Below are 17,491 nucleotides of genomic sequence, written 5' to 3'. Positions count from 1 at the left end.
AAAATTTCATTTTTGAAACCTTATAGTGTATGCGGAACTCTAAAATTAGGTGTTTTTGAGACATCACAAGGTATATACATGTAGTGACTTACATTAGATGCATGAATATCAATGGAATGGATATATTAGGTTTTTTTCACATTATTTATATTATTTACTAGCAAATACAAAAGATTCAGACCAATAAAACACATATCTGTGATTTTATAGATCCTAAGACAAGGCTGTGAAAACCCCCGATTTTGCCATATTTCATTGACTGGGTTCATAAAAATTACACTAAATTGTCAGATTTCTGCCTAAACCTTGTTCATAAAGTATGCTTTTTGTTGATTTGATGTTCCTAGTGTATAGTTAGAGGAGAAAAACTCAAAGCTGTACAATATTTTCCCCACTGGTCTATATTTCACACCTAGCACCTTAGCAAAAGTGCAATTTCAATGGAAAATCCCATAGAAACCATATTTTTTATTTTAACCAAGGGGAATTAATTGTGTTCTCGTACCATCAACCTCGAATGTATAAGGAATTCTGATTTTGAATCTGACGCGTTCCAAGTAGATTGATTCCGAGCATAGCCGGGATTGGCAGAGGATGTACCGATTGTAAAAAATGTTTTTTCTTCGGTATAACTAAAAAGGCTGAGAAGTTCCGATTGGATTATACGAGTCTTCAATCGGAACACCTCACCCTTTCTAGTTTTAGGGTGTCATACCACTATTTCTGGTCTCCATTACTTTCTATGTTAAATTCAGCTTTTTATAAGGCTAAAAAAAAATTTACATTAGTACTGATGGTGCTAGAGGGGTATCATTATGATGGTCACCCTTTACCTTAACTATCATAAAAATATCAACATACCTTATGTGCCTTCTAAGAAAGAACGGTAAAGTGAAAGTAGACAGGTGCAGAAATCACTACTTTCGTTTTGAAATTTAACCATATCAAGGGGCCTAGAGTTTTTGTTCAGAATTGTTTTACCCTACACTTAATAAAGAAAATGATGTTTTAGAGTATTGCTGATTCATTCAGCTTTCAGATGACACCAAGTTTGTATACCTCTACTAAACAAAGAGAATGATAGGGTGCAATATTGGGACTACTTCATGTCATTATGAACTACTTTCTTGTATGTTCAGGCGACTGGTTTCCGAAATAGTGGTATTACACCTTTAGTGTAGAGGAAATGGCCGAGTAGTTCCGATTGGATTGATTTTGCTATCAGATGCGATTTTTACCATCCCCATCAGACTGTCAAGCGAGAAAAATGCTTGTGAACATATCGATGATATCTATCAAGTATTACAGTTTGATCGTGAACGGCGGATCTTATGGATTGTGACACACAGATCAGGTTCTAAGTTCAATTTTGTTACTTTTTTTAACAATTGCAGCTAAACTGCAACTTCTACCTGCAAAGCAAGGGTGTCCCGATATTTATGAATATTCATTGCCAACTGCTAAATCTGGTTTATATACTGAATCCCTGTCATAAGCGACCCAAAGATCGCTACAACGTACCTTTTTATCAATTTAGATCGAAGATCAGAATTGATATAGCAGTCGCCAGAGCCTTTATATTTGTAAAGCCTGATAGCATCTGTAATTTTCTTACACTACCGCAAGAAAATAGTCCCATTGGCATACCCCATTAAGGTTCACATGCAGATAATTAGGTCCACTTTGTAAGTATTTCTGATATGTTCATTTCAATTCTATTATTGAAAGAAAGAAAGATGGCGGACATGAGTGGCCACGGGTAATGTTGTCCCGGTCAGTTTTTGTGTTTTGTGTATTCATAACAACTATAAGTTGCCAGAAACAGCTGAGATTGGTAGTTTGGAACCGAGGACTTCATGGCATCATACAGATATATGTTTTATGGGCGGTAGAAGGAATAAAAGGAGGCGCCAGGACAGTTCGGTGAGTGCGTCATACATCATGTCGAGCACGCCTACAAATAACATGACTTATATTCGTAATGCTAACGAAACATTGTATGGACCAGTGCCATTTATTCCAAATGTATCTCCGCCGAATATGAATATACAACCGCAATTAGGACTGCAAATGCAGACATCGACCCCGATACACACCAATTATTCACACCTGAATGCACCGCAGGTATTTCTCAGTGACCAGGGTCAAGGACAATTTAATACACAAACAGTGGTACGTCAACAACAGTCTGGGTCTAGCATAGAATTGATACTCAGTGACATTCAAGTACGTTTAAACAAGTTAATATGTTAATATGTTGGATAGTATAAATGACAGGTTGCGAAACATAGAAGATAGATTTGATTCAGTTGAAAAAGAAATCGACCAATTGAAAAAATCAGTTACAGAACATGACAAGTACATGGAGTCGAAGGACTTCGAATTTAGAGATTTTCACGATAGAATACAAGACCTAGAATTTGCTAGAGATGAATTGGAAAACGCAACCAGGGACATGCATGAAACCATTCTAGATGAGCAAACCCGTGCTATTAAGTATAACCTGATATTTGAAAACATACCGGTTAATGCGCCGAATCCCGAAGTTAAAGAGGAAACGGAAAATGTCTTGAAGCAATTCCTGACAAAGGAGCTTGAAGTAAACGACATTCAATTTCATAATGTCCATCGTCTGAAACCGAGGAGAGACGGAAAACCTCCATCCATAGTGGCAAAATTTGTTTACAATAAGGACAAGGACACGGTGATCAACGCAGCACGTACGAAACTAGTGGACAAACAGTACAAGGTTTACCAACAATATCCCAAGGAAATCAGTGACCGTCGTCGCGAATTGGTGCCGAGGATGAAGGAACTGCGGGACCAAAATCAAAGAGCGTATATTGTAAAAGACAAACTTTTCGTAAACGGACGGCCGTACGTTCACGACGCACGAGGACAAGGGGGAGCAAGAAACCCAGGCGACCGTAGAAACGGTCCTCGAAACCAGGTTCAATTCAGTTAGGACAGGCGGCATAGTGATGTTAATAAAGAACATACAATAAATGAAAAACATTCAAAACTTAATGTTTGTTGTTTAAATGTGTGTGGATTATTGTCCAAATTAAGAGATCCTGACTTTTTAAATATTTTCAATGATTATGATATTCTATTTTTTCAAGAAACCAAAATTGATGAATTTGATCATTTACCTTTACCTAGTGAATTCAGTTATGTTGGAAAATATAGAAAGACGTGTACAAGAAAATCTGGTGGTTTAATTACAATTTTTAGAAATAATTTGAAGCATTTACTGGAATTTCCAGATACTCAATCAAATTTTGTACAATGGGTTAAAGTTGACCGTCGTGTTTTAAAGACAGATCGAAACATGTTATTAGGTTGTATTTACATCCCTCCAGAGAATACTAAATATACATCTCTGGACGCCTTCAATGAAATTGAATCAGAAATGTTCCAATTATGCGAACAAGGTGATCCTATTGGACTTTTGGGCGATTTTAATGCCAAAACTGGAACTTTACAAGATTATGTTGAAACTGATAAATCTTTACTAAATATTTTTGACATGTTAGACGATGTTGATCTTATTAATTTTATGTATGATTATGAGAATATTGTAAAAGCTGGTGCTTCGTTAATCAGCAAAAGTACTTGTACTGCTAGAACAAATACTTATGGTCATATGCTTCTCGATATGTGTAAAAAAAAATAATATCTATATTGTAAATGGAAGATTGGGTAAAGATAAGCATGCCGGTGAATGTACATGTCAAGACGCTTCTGTAATTGATTATTTCTTAGCGTCTTCTAAATTATTTTTCCATATTTTAGATTTTGAAGTTAAAGATTTTTCACCTCAATTTTCAGATGTACATAAACAGCTTCACATTTCGTTTACAAATTATCGTACGGGTAGTAAGCAGATCGATATCGAAAATGATAAACCGAAATCCAGTCAAGCGAAGAACTGGAAGTGCGAAAAATCAGAGGAATACGTAAACAACTTTCTCTCTGATGATAGATTGCAAAATATTATCAGCGAAGTAGATGAATTATTCGCCAGACATGAAATCGGTGACGTACCGAGTCAAGTAGATATCAACAACATTATAGACACCATAGGTATGGTGTTTGATGACAACGCGAAGAACGTTTTTGGTATTAAATCTGCGCATTCGGATAAGACACGTGAAACGGACGGTTCACCTGCCAAAACGCCCTGGTTTGATAATGATTGTAAAAAAAGGCGTAAGGCTTTTCATGCGGCTAGAAAAACTTACAGCCTGAATAAGACCGTAGATAATCGAAATAATATGAACTTAGCAAGTCGTGAATACAAGAATGTGCTTAACAAAGCATATTCAAGCTTTCGTTCGAAGTTATCCGCAGATATAAGAGAAGCCTCGAAGAATAATCCGAAGAAATTTTGGGAAATACTTAAGCGATGCACTAATGCTAGTAAATCGGATGTAAAAGTTCCGCTAGATGAACTATACGATTATTTTAAAAATATCAACTCGTCAGAAGACGAAGTTGATAATGATCTAGATCCAGATAACGATGAATTCCGCGAACGCGATCTTGCTGACCGCATACTTAACTGTCCTGTTGATGCGTCGGAGACAGAAAAGGTCATTATGAACTTGCCTAATAACAAGGCTATGGGAATCGATTGTATCAGGAATGAGTACTTAAAAAGTACCCTTCATATATTGCTTCCCACATGCGTAAAAATCTTTAACGTTATTTTTGATACCGGTATAGTTCCAGAAAGGTGGACTTTAGGCATGATACAACCTATTTATAAGAATAAGGGTGATGTACAAGATCCGTCGAACTATAGACCGATAAGTTTATTAAGCTGTTTTAGTAAAGTTTTTACGAGCATTTTGAATAATAGACTTACCTCATTTGCAGATGAAATTAACCTGATTTCACCAGTACAAGCCGGTTTTCGGAGGAACCATTCGACTTTAGATAATATTTTCATTTTAAACTCATTTATAGAACTTTACTTTTTCCATAAAAAGAAGCTGTTCTGTACATTTGTCGATTTTCGCAAAGCTTTTGATAAAGTCAGCAGAAGTGGATTGTGGACAAAAATGTTAAGGTCTGGTATAAATGGAAAGTGTTTCTCTGTTATAAAAAATATGTACCAAAACGTAAAATCATGTATTAGAAAAGATGGCGAATGCTCCGATTTCTTTAATTGTTCTATAGGCGTTCGCCAAGGAGAAAATTTGTCTCCCTTTCTTTTTTCAATTTTCCTGAATGATTTGGAAAGCTTTTTTGATAATCATGATGTTTCATCTTTACAAACTATAGATGATCTTTTGGCCCAGCATATAGATGAGTTTATGAAGATGTTTCTTTTGTTATACGCTGACGATACATTACTGTTTTCAGAAACGTATGATGGCATGCAAAAAGTTTTAAATGTGTTCAATGAGTATTGTAAACTATGGAAACTCGAAGTTAACCAAAGTAAAACAAAAGTTGTTATTTTTTCTAAGAGAAAGTTTCGTCCTGCAGCACCATTATTGTTTGACGGTCATGATCTAGAATATACAGACTGCTACTCCTACTTGGGTATTTTATTCCAATACAATTGTAATTTCGTTAACACCAAAAAAGAAGTTAATAGAGCAAGCTCAAAAGGCTTTATATGCAGTCTATTATAAGATCAGAAATCTTAATTTGCCAATTGGTTTACAGTTAAAAATCTTTGACTCTTTAGTAGCCCCTATTTTACTTTACGGAAGTGAAATTTGGGGGACTGGGAAGAACGATAATATAGAAAAAGTACATTTACAATTTTTGAAAAGAATTTTGGGTGTGAGAATATCTACTCCAAATTTTTTGGTTTATGGAGAGACGGGTAGATACCCCCTGGACATCAATATAAAATGTAGAGCATTATGTTTTTGGAGCAGATTGATGTCCACAGAAAAGATGTCATCCAAGATTTATAGATTATTATATAACTTGTATATTAGAGGTCAAAGTCAGATTATGTTTGTTAAGAATATTGAATCTATTTTTGACAATGCAGGACTAAGCTTTATATTTGGATACCAGATGCAAGTTGAGGTTAAAATGATCAAGTTTCATATAAAACAGATTTTGATAGATCAATTTATACAACATTGGTGTTCACAGATAAGTGTATCATCAAGAGGATATTTTTACTCTTTATTTAAACAAGAATTTTGCATAGAACCATACTTATTAAGACTTGAACAAAAACATAGAATTTACATTACGAAGTTTCGACTTAGTAATTTTCGTATACCTGTTGAAACTGGACGTTGGTATCACATAGATAGAGAAAATAGAAAATGTACAAAATGTTCGTTAGATGTTGGTGACGAATACCACTACCTTTTTGTTTGTAACAACCAAGAAATAATAACATTACGAAATAGATATATCCCAAATTATTATGTGCAAAACTGTAGTATTGTCAAAATGGCGGGTATGTTCTCTTTGTTTCACGCTAATCTTTTGAAAAATGTATCTTTATTTTTGAAAGGACTCGGAAAACTTTTTGCCTAGAAGTGATTTACTCCTGTCCGCTATGTTTCTTTTCTTCTTTTCTTTCTTGTCACTTTGTCTTTGTCTTTGTATGTTTGATATGTTGTATGTTGTAACGTTTGTTTGCTCATGTTGCACACTGTGCCTGAGCTTTTCTAAATAAAATCTTGAAATCTTAAATCTTAAATCTTATTATTGACAACAATAAACAAACCCAATAAACAACTTTTACTGCGAACTTAATATGCTGATTAATTTAGTTTGTAATTAAAAATAGATGACCTCTTATCAGTACCTGTTTATTTCTATGCATTTACCCGAATAAACAAGTCGTTCAGTGTCGATATATTCAAGTTGCCTATTTATTTTTAAACGCGTAATAAACCATTTGATGTTTAGCTAGAGATAAAAATCCTACAAGTATATAAATACTACTCTTCAATCATAGAATTGGAATATGAAGAGGAGACGAATGTTGAGTACCAATTGGAAGAACTGTCTTCAGATGTCTCATGCAGGCCCTGACGGATAAAGGGGGCAGTTGATCCGACCAAGAATCTTGTATAAAGAAAGCGATTTCAGGCTATTATTTGCCGCTCATCTTTTGGTCATTTTTGTTACAAAAGGGTAGCACAACCCCGAAACCATCCTGATGTATCATTCACTGTATCGTGTATTTTATTAAGGTAACCGCCTCGTGACATCGGAAGCCTGGAGATGGCAAACACAAATGAAACTTTGCATAGACGATGGCATAGGAATTTCGATGATGTAATTCTTGGGAATTGTGTCATTTTGTTTTGGTCTGGTGATAATGCTTTTTGCAATAATCATTCTATTTAGCTATTTTGGCCATGTGTATGCTATTAAAATAGAGCTGTAGGTGCTCCAGGGCTTTAAAAGTGCATGTCTAATGTCTTCAGCACCTGGCATGATTGGTGAAGTTATATCGGAGGGGCTTGCTCCCACTATCATATCTGCAACCCGACTGTATATAATAAGAAGTATTTGGTGGTGATACCTGTGTTTAATTATTAGATTGGTTGCAGAGCAGTAAATAGTAATATGTTAGATTTTATTACTGGGAAATGAGTTGAAGCGAATTACTTCCAAATCTGGGATCCCCATTTTCGCGTTATATACTAGTCGGGCTGTATATTTGATATTGGGAGCAAGCCCCTGTGATTATATCGTTTATGTTATTGTACGTGTCTCTGGACAGGGTGCCCAGAAACTCAGCGCTTTTACATGACACATAGGTGTCTATGACTAGTAGCATTTGAGCTATAAAGCTTATCAACTAAGAAATATATCTAGTTGAGAGGAACATGTTTTAAAGATATGCTTTAAATTATTTTGGCGTAAGTTTTAATAATTTAACAGACAGACAGTTTCGACTTGGAGGTCGATGAATTGAATTTCGACCTGAAAAAAAAACAAAAAAAACTGGTAATGGCTAATTAGTAGTTTGTACTTCAATTATGCACTATATTGGAGAGTTTTGAGTTCATTCATCTTGGTGTTCCATGTAAACCTATATCGAACCTGAATATTACGCAAAATGGCGCACGATGCATTATGAAATTTGATGTTTGTGTTTTTAAAATGTCTTTCGTAATCAAGTGGTGAAATCAAAAATTAAACGAAGAGTTCAGTATTAACCATTTATAGAAATAACCGTATGTTGAGTAAAGTTTGAATTCGATTCCCGTGCTATCCTTTTATACCATATTTTGTAATATGACGATTATTTGAGGCGTTAAAACTCCAACGATCGATATAAATTGATTTAGTACATGAGTACTTTGATTATCAATTTAGATCGAAGAATCAGAATATCAGAATTGATATAGCAGTCACCGGAGCCTTTATATTTGTAAAACCTGATAGCATCTGCAACTATCTTACACTGCTGCAGTAAAATAGTTCCAATGGCATACCCTATATAGATAGGTTCAAATGCAGTTAATGAGATCTATTGTTGTAGGTATTTCTAGTAATCAAATTTAATTCTATGTTATTTACGCCAATAAACAAACACAATAAACAACTTTCACTGCGAATCAACTATGCTGATTAATTAGGATTGTACATTTGTATTAACAACGATCCAATTGAAAATAGTTGCCTTCTAATCTCTTATCAGTACCTGTTTATTTCTATGCAATCAGTATAGAAAAGGGTTCCATGCTATTATTAGCCACTCATTTTTTTGCCAAATGTTTTACAAAAGGGTAGCATAACCCGACCACCCCTGAAACCATTCCGATGTACCACTGACTGTATCGTGTATTTTTATTATGGTTACAGTCTCATGACATCGGAAACCCGGAAATGACAAATAGAAATAAAATTTTGCTTAGACCATGGCAATGGAATTTCGATTATGCATTTCTCGGGAATGGGGTCAGTCTGTGGTCTGGTGATATTTCTTTTTGTAATAATCATTCTATTGGACTATCTCGGTCATGTGTAAAAATAATAGAGTTGTAGGTGCTACAGGTGCTCTAGGGCCTTAAAAGTACATGGCTACTGTCGTCTGCACCACACATAATTGTCGAAATTGCATTCTAAGACTAAAGCGTTTACGTTAATGTACTTGTACAATGTAGATGCCCAAGAAACTAAGCACTTTTTGAAACATAGGTGTCTATATGATAAATTTTAGCACTTGAGCTATTAAGGTTATATCAGCTTAAGTTTGAATTATTTGACAGACAGTTTCGACCCGGAGTCGATAAATTAAGCTCGACTTGAAAATATTTAGAAAATTGGAAAGCCAACTAGTTGTTTGTAGCTCAATTACGCAGTATGTCGGAGAGGTTTGTGTTAATTAATCTAGGTGTTTCATGTAAACTGCGATCGAACCTGAATATTACGCAAACTGGCGCACTGCTACGATGCATTATGAAATTGGTGTGTGTTTTCTGTAATGTCCTTCTTAATCAGAATGGTGAATTTAAAAATAAATCAGAGTTCAACATTAACTATTTACAACACTAAGCTTATGTTTAGACACGTTTGAATTCAATCCCCGTACTCTCCTTTTTTCCAATTTTTTGCAATTTGTCGATTATTTTAGGCGTAAAATTTCAAACAATCAATTTAAATTGATTCAGTACATGATTACTTTGATTTAAAACATGTCATACACATGTCTATATGTGTTTATTGCTTGTATTAGAACGGGAATTTACACGAAAAGTTAAAATGATTGGTTAGCATTGAGTTCATGTAATATTACCCAGTTTCCTATTCAAACACAGGTGTTCTTTACAATTGATTATATAAAGGTCATATATACTACCATGATGATTGCGGTTTTTTAACGACCTTGAATACCAACACAAGCCTCTCACGGTCGATGTTAGTGGGTGAGTAGAACCAACTGGTGTTGGTGGCAGAGCCCAGCCTTCGGGATACCTGACCGAAGAACTCGGTCATAGTATGTCCTACTAGCGGCTGGGCTGCGGTGTTGACGCTCTGGCCTACTCCCCAACCACAAGTGGGTCCGAGAGCGCTTCCCCATTCTGTTTCGGAGTAAGTCAACATGTAGAGTGATATATTATCAGAACACCGATATCTAGACATGCCCATTCGAATCATAACGGTTAGGCATCGACCAGTTTTATACTGAGGGGGCCTGGGATTTTCAATGTTGATAAAAAAAAATTGTTCTACTCTTCTTAATTTTTTTTTTCAATAGCAATTGAATTAATTTTTTTTCTCAGGAATATGGCAGATTTTTTTTTGGCCAGTCAAATTTACGATAAATAATAAATGGAAAATATTATATAAATATCAAGGGAGGACATATGAAAGTAAAGACTCAGATAATCAGATATTTTATTCGTGTTAAAACCAAATAAAATTAATTAATAGATTTACGTCCCCTCCCGCTCCTAAAAAATGGGACGGGAATTTCAAAATCTGGATTTTTTTTCACTTCAGTTTCTTATATTTAGGCACTATAATATATATATACAAATCTTTCAATTCTTGGTGACCAAAATAATGTTTCTTCTCTGAAACTGATGTGGCTATGGATTCAGAAAATGTATATACACCAAAAAGATAAAATTAGGCCAGCAAATATCTGGTAATGAGTAAAAAAAAAAAAATCTTCCCAACCACCCCGTATTTTTGGTAAGGGTTGGATGAAATTTACTTGGCCTAAACAAGACATGGCTTTGTCTGTAGCCGGGAATTGATGAGGAGCCGCAATAACAGAGCACGAGGAAGTCTGAGACTCGAGCAGGCCGGAACGTTTCCCCTGCGATAGCACGAAAAAGTCTGAGACTCGAGCAGGCCGGAAAGCTTCCCCTGCGATAGCACGAAAAAGTCTGGGACTTGTGCAGGGAAGCAACCCACGGCACAATGAATTACGCATAGCCAATCACGAGTGATCACCTTGTATTCTTCGTCCTTTTAGCACCCCAAAATATATCAATTAGGCAAGAAGCAATCTATGAGTAAATTCATGATTGTATATTATATCTAATTAAAATTCTTGCACTCTTATATAGAAAATAAGGGGTGACAGGAGACAACCTTGGCGTATTTCTTGTATGCTCATTGAAGGATGACGAGAGTGCTGAATTGTGAATGACTTGGCATTTAAGTGTTTTTGTGGAGTCCTTGGATAATCTTTACAATTTGATCGGGATTCCACAGTGTCTTAGTACCTTCCAAAGTGCATTTCTATTAACTATGCTAAGGCCTTCTTGAAGTCCGCGAAGTTTATGTAGGGGGGTGATTGCCATTTTATTTACTCCTCGATGATGACATGTAACGTGGCAATTTGGTCAATACATGACCGACCGCATCGGATTGTGGAGAGTAGCTGAATTCCTCTCCAGTTTTTGGCAGTTGCTCAGGTCGCCCTTTTTGGAAGCCTAATGATGTATCTTAAAATCCACACCCCGGGGATTTCTATTGTTTCCCAGGTGTTTTCAAACAGCTCGTGCAAGGTGCTGTAGGGCCCGTGCAGGTCCGAGTGTCAAAAGAATAGGCCCATAGAAGCGCTAAGCTTGTCGTAAAAGGCAACTAAATAGTGCTCACAACCCTGGTCGGGGGAGGGGGGGGCAAGAGCGCTTTGCCAACAGAGCAACTGGGTTGTGTGTCCCAGGTGGTGGTATGGGGTAGCCCTGACATTCTAGGTTTGTTAGGCCATAATACGGGAACCTGACAGCAAAGCATAGTGGAGCAACGTAATGGGAAAGATGCCATATTCCTCGCACGTTAAATTACCCTTCTTTGGTATTCTACCAGAGTATGAACCATTGGGCTCCGCCACAAAAGGCTAAATTGCCCGACCCTACCAACCTCTTCCAATTTCATGTGGCAATCAAAATTTGTCGACCTAATTATCCTTGTGTCCCATCCCATGTTTCATTTCATCATCATTTCATGTTCATTTTATCATCTGTTTCATGTTCATCGCTGCTCGGGCGTTAAACCCCAACAATCAATCAATCAATCAGTATTTTTTGGTTGATTTTCAAGACCTCCGGTGGAAATTCTGTTCTGAGGCGTTTCTAGTCCTAATTCCTAGGGCTTTTATGATTTCATCCTTCGTGATTGGGCCAATATCAACATCAAGGTCTTCTCCGAGAGGTAGATCAGGAGCATCTGATATGCCTGCTCCATTGAAAAGTGGTCGATCTAGGTTTGTTATCACTTTGTCATCTTGGTCTTTCTCTGGTTTGGATGTGTTGGTCTTTCTACCTGCCAGTTTGCATGTGATGTTATACGCAGTTTTTGTGTTATTTCTGTCCATTGCATTCTTTGCTTTTGAAGCGAGGTCGTTGATGTAGGTTCTTTTATCCTGTCTGGTCCTTCCTCTTTATTTCTTTCCTAATGCTTATATGTTCGCTCGTCAACCATTCTTTCAGCAATCTTGTCTTGAACTGGTCAAGTTGTTTATTAACAGACCTACGCTTCTCAGTTGTCTCGATTGTATCATCAGATAACCATGGCTTGTATTCCTTCTTTGAGAATCCAAGTTCCTCTCAGCATGTGGTGTTATATGTCGAATTTACTCTTTCCCATTGTTTGTCTACTGTGCCTCTTCCTTGTTATACTTTCGCCTTCTGATCTGATTTTGACTAGCTGCCCTGGTTATCTTGATCTGAAATTTAGCGACCACAAGTTGATGATCGGATGCTATATCAGCACCTCGATAAGCTCTAATGCCTGTCATGTTCTTTCTCCATCTCCTGGCGACTGTAATGTGGTCTATCTGGTAGCTAGTTTTCATCTGGAGATACCCAGGTTGTTTTGTGTATATCGTTGTGAGGGAGTTGGAATGTCGTACCTCATATGACCAGATCGTTCTGGAAGCAAAAATCTGCATTCTGAGTTCTTCATTTTCGTTGATGTTACCAATTCATTCCTCCCCCGTGATGTGTTCTCTCCCTATGTTATCTTTACATACTTTGGCATTCATGTCACCCATTACAATCAAGATGCCCCAACTGTTGTTCAATCTAGGGTAGCTTGGAACTGGTTGTATAACTCTTCTTTGTCTTCTTCCTCTGCTACGTTGGTAGAAGCGTAACATTGAATGACTGTTACTTTTTGTATCTTTGACATAAAACCTTGCCACGATAATTCTTTCACTCACAAGATTCCATTCGATGAATGGTGATTTGGCCTTCATGTTGAGTGAGATTTCTACTCCATGTTGACGGTTGCCATCCTCGTTTGGTGGTCCAGAGTGCAGTAGAGTTTGCCCTGAAGATAGTATGACCGCTCCAGGTGATGTCCATCTAACTTCGTCCCAAAATATCAAGTTTGTAACGCTCCATTTCTACTGAAGCCTGGGCAACTTTTCCGGTTTCATATAATGTCTCCACGCTTCAGCTTGCATTCTTCAGGGAGAAGTTTCATCGAAGGATGAAAAATTATAGTTAAGTGAAATCGAATGTATTTTGTAATTCATATACACATATCACAAGTATATTTCACGAATGTTGCATTGGCTTCTGATCATATAGTGAAAATTAGTTTCGTAATTAAATGTATTATGTTAAAGATGTATAATTTAAGAACGGTATATATACATTTGATGATTATATCTTCAACAGATAATCAAAGCACCAAAGGTGCTGAAACTCGGTAGTCGCTTGGCGTGCAACCTGCAAGATAGGTTCCCGATGTTTATTTTTTAAGCAATATGCTAGAGTGCCGGTCATGACATGGACCAAGGTTTGAGAATGTTTTAGTGTTGAACTAATATTCCCCCTGCAACCTGCAGCAAAACAAAACAAAGATGTACACAAATATCGTGAAAATAAGATTTTTGCATTTGTTTACGTTCTTGAGACATTAAACTTGAAAAAAGGCAGCTGATGATGTTGATTGTGACGCTTCTTTATAAAATGATTTTCATTATACAATTCACGGGCATAGTTAAAATCCAACACCACCCAAAGAGAGATAACTCCAATTAAATTGTATTGGCTATTATTGATCTTTTTTGAAATTACTACGCGGCCAAGCGCAAAAAATTAGTTTGGCGTCTCGATTTTCCAGTTCGACAATATTGAGCTGAAAATTAAAAATTAAAATGTTTAAAATATCATTCATTTGGGATATCGGTGAAATATTTAAAGTTTAAAAGAGAATCACGCATTAATTTGAAGAAAGCATTTCCCCGTGAAGTTATCTGCCGGAAGCCCTTTTGTCATTCTTATACTTACAATACTCGAAGCCACTGACGTGACTTCCCAGTAAAAAGTGCTATGGAGTAATATTTATAGTTTAATTGTTCTTGAAAGACGTGTATTATTAAGGTTTATTTATAAATCACAGAGAATTACTATTATTATTTTTACATAGAGTAAATTGTTAATTTAAATATAAAAGCACTTGAATATAATCATTATCAGTCAATGTACTATATGTTACCTTGTATGGAGAGGATATATTTAGGCCTTGCCTGCTATCCAATCCTATTCAATTTATTTATTGAATAAACTATGTTTAAATCAAATCAATTAAGGTTTGACCAGAGTCTGCTTTAGTGGTGGTTCTAATATTTGAGAGCATTCAAGGTCATTAATTATGTAAGATCAGTACTTTCGTAACAAATACGAGTTTGTGTGTAATGTTGGAAAGTATTTTGTTACAAATGTTCCTAACTTTTTATTATTTTTTATTGACTTAAAGTCTGAGAGAAACGCTCTGCTAGTGGGCAGCACAAGCTGTATATTTTGCAGTCGAGTAACTTTTTAATGAATTAAAACTGTTCAGATTATGCTTTAGGCACATTGGACTACTATTAAGCCTTAAGTGTTGTAAGGATTCAACCTGTTCCATTTGGATTTAATTGTACTTTCTCTAAGAAATTTACTTCAAGGACTTAGATAACGTATAAGTAAGTTTGAGTAGTTCAGGTTCTTATTAGAAGTGTTAAGTAACATTTAAAGTTGATTAAAAGACCCATTAAAGACAATAAAGCCATGATCTCGGAACTAATTATGTTGTGCTTGTTTGGGAACTTTTCAAACATAAAGTTAATAAATTCTTACGCTTGTATGTCGCATACGTCAAGGCTAGGGACTGTCCTCATTGCACATCGTATTAAGAACTAATGCTAATAGAACAAATTATGATATTAGAAGTAAGGTCTCATTGCTCAAAAGTATAACATAGTCTTCTTTTTTTTCATTTCAAAGTAAGCGTTTTCAGCCGCCTTAAATAGTTCATTACTGAACATGATTGTATACATGCTTGTCATGTCATAAGTACATAGGAAATTTGTCATTTAGAAACTGTAAAAGTTCCGAGTGTCTCGTAAATAAGTTCCTTGGTCTTTGTCAATGAAGCCACAGTAGTAGCTGAAATTGACCCAGGCATCACGCAAAATTTTGATCTGTTAAGCGGATATCATATTTCACATTCTTATTATATATATTACATTCTTTCGATTACCGCTATAACCTTGGTTCCCTTGATTACTCTTACATTAGCACTCACAAGCATCCGCGATAAAGTTTCTTGGCACTGACCATAGTCAATGGAAAGGGTTAAAAATAAACATTAAATACATAGTTTATCAAAACCAGCATGCAAAAGAAATTTTGTGTCTTTCATTTAATTTAGAAATCCGTATAAGTTCGCACTATTTTACAACTTGTTTCATCGGCCTGTTTGATCACGTGGTGACAGTTAAACAGTCGCCAACCATCCTATGCGTATTAATTTCTCACGTGACCTAAGAAGAAACGTAATCTCACTGGTTCCCTGCAGTTCAATATCATAAGCGATCCTAGGATCGCTAGATATATATATTTGAGAAAAAGTTGTGGAACAAAAATTTGACCGGGTTGCCAGGTTAAGGAGAAAAGTCGCTGAAACTGAAGGGGCGCCATTCGGAAAACAGTTTAACTATTTTTTTTTAAATGAGTAACTTCACAAAAGCATTCCCTAATGTAGACATCATTCTTTCTTCATAAATCCTGCATAGGTTTCGAAAAAGTCTTGATTATCTTAATAAGTTTTGTCTACACCTGTGGCCACCGTTAATTAGTACCTATACGTCACCCTTCACCAGATGAACATCATGTCAAATTTTGATACGTTTTTTTTTTTAATTTGCCGGATTATTCAGCTTTAAACAATGGATCTTATGCAGAAACGTAACATTATTTCTGCGAAAATGTAATGCTAAATTGTGGAAATATGATGCAGCATATATAAATTTAACAGATTTTGTTTTATAAAATACCATTTAAATAATTGTCTACTTCTGCAAAAAATGTCTACTTCACTAGATAGTACTGTTATTTGATACTTTTGAACAAATGTACCATTTCTTTTTTTTCAAATACCTTATAACAGAACACCAACTTAAAATCATATGCAATACTTGAAGTACATGTATTACTTCAGTCATTCTATATTTTAAATCAGATTAAAGTTATAAAATATTGTAATTATGGAAAATTTTTTAAATCATAATCATGTTACTAACTTAAGAAGGTTTGAAGAACATTATAAGTATATATACTGTATATGTAAACATATGTACCAACGAACATGATGCACAAAACTCTTTTTTCATATTGTTACTTGTTAACAGTATCAAAATCATTGTAACAAGCTCAGCTTCCATAATTATATTCCTATTATTGTTTGTTATCTTAACACATAAACACATAACAAATAAAAACACCTGTTGAAAAATGTGTGACTTATTAGTTCTTGTCTTAGTTGGTAAAGATTTTATTCACCATAAGTCTTCAGTTCATGTTCATTTGGAATATTTCACACCAATGCAGTTAGCCATCGAGTGTATGGAATCCAAAAGTACTGAAAGATACAAGTTGTTTGAATACCCTTTTGAGTCTCTTAATAATTGGGATTCTGTTAGTAACTGTGTTTAGTATTGTAGAGGTGACATAATCAAGCCTTTAGGTAATCAGAATATGTCCTACTACTGGTTGGGCTCTTGCCTGATTGTATTGTCATTTAAATCAAATTGATGGTAATTATGCAGCAAAAAAGGCAAATTTACGTGCTATGACTGGATTCAACAGTTGTTTAGCTACAATGCACTTATATGACTTTGGGAGAACTCTAATTTTAAAGCCTTTTAGACTAGTTAGTTAGTTAGGAAAGTGTCAAATCGTTTAAAAGGCTCTAAACTTGGGATCAGTCCGCAATATCCACCCGAGGTTCTAGAAAAAAGGAAAAAAACTTCTTCCTATATTGTTTCAGAAGCGACGGGAAAAAATTAATGCGTATCTTGTGGACGACAAGTTGTTCGTGGAAGGAAAGTTATGGGAGGGATAGGAAGTTGCGGAGGGTGACCAAAGTGAAATCTATAATTCAAAGATTAAAATTTGTTCATGGAATATTTCGAAGGGCCTGGTTAAAAAACTCGCTAGTGTGGAATTCATAGATATATTGCGCAATAATGATATAGTATGTTTTAATGAATGCTGGGTTAAATGTCCTAAAGAATTTGATATAGATGGTTATAAAA

The sequence above is a fragment of the Perna viridis genome, chromosome 3, assembly GCF_037379345.1.
Source record: "Perna viridis isolate PV_CMFRI_1.1 ecotype Kerala chromosome 3, ASM3737934v1, whole genome shotgun sequence".
Taxonomy (NCBI): Eukaryota; Metazoa; Mollusca; class Bivalvia; order Mytilida; family Mytilidae; genus Perna; species Perna viridis.
The sequence above is the reverse complement of the archived record's forward strand: the minus strand, read 5'-3'. Positions refer to the sequence as shown.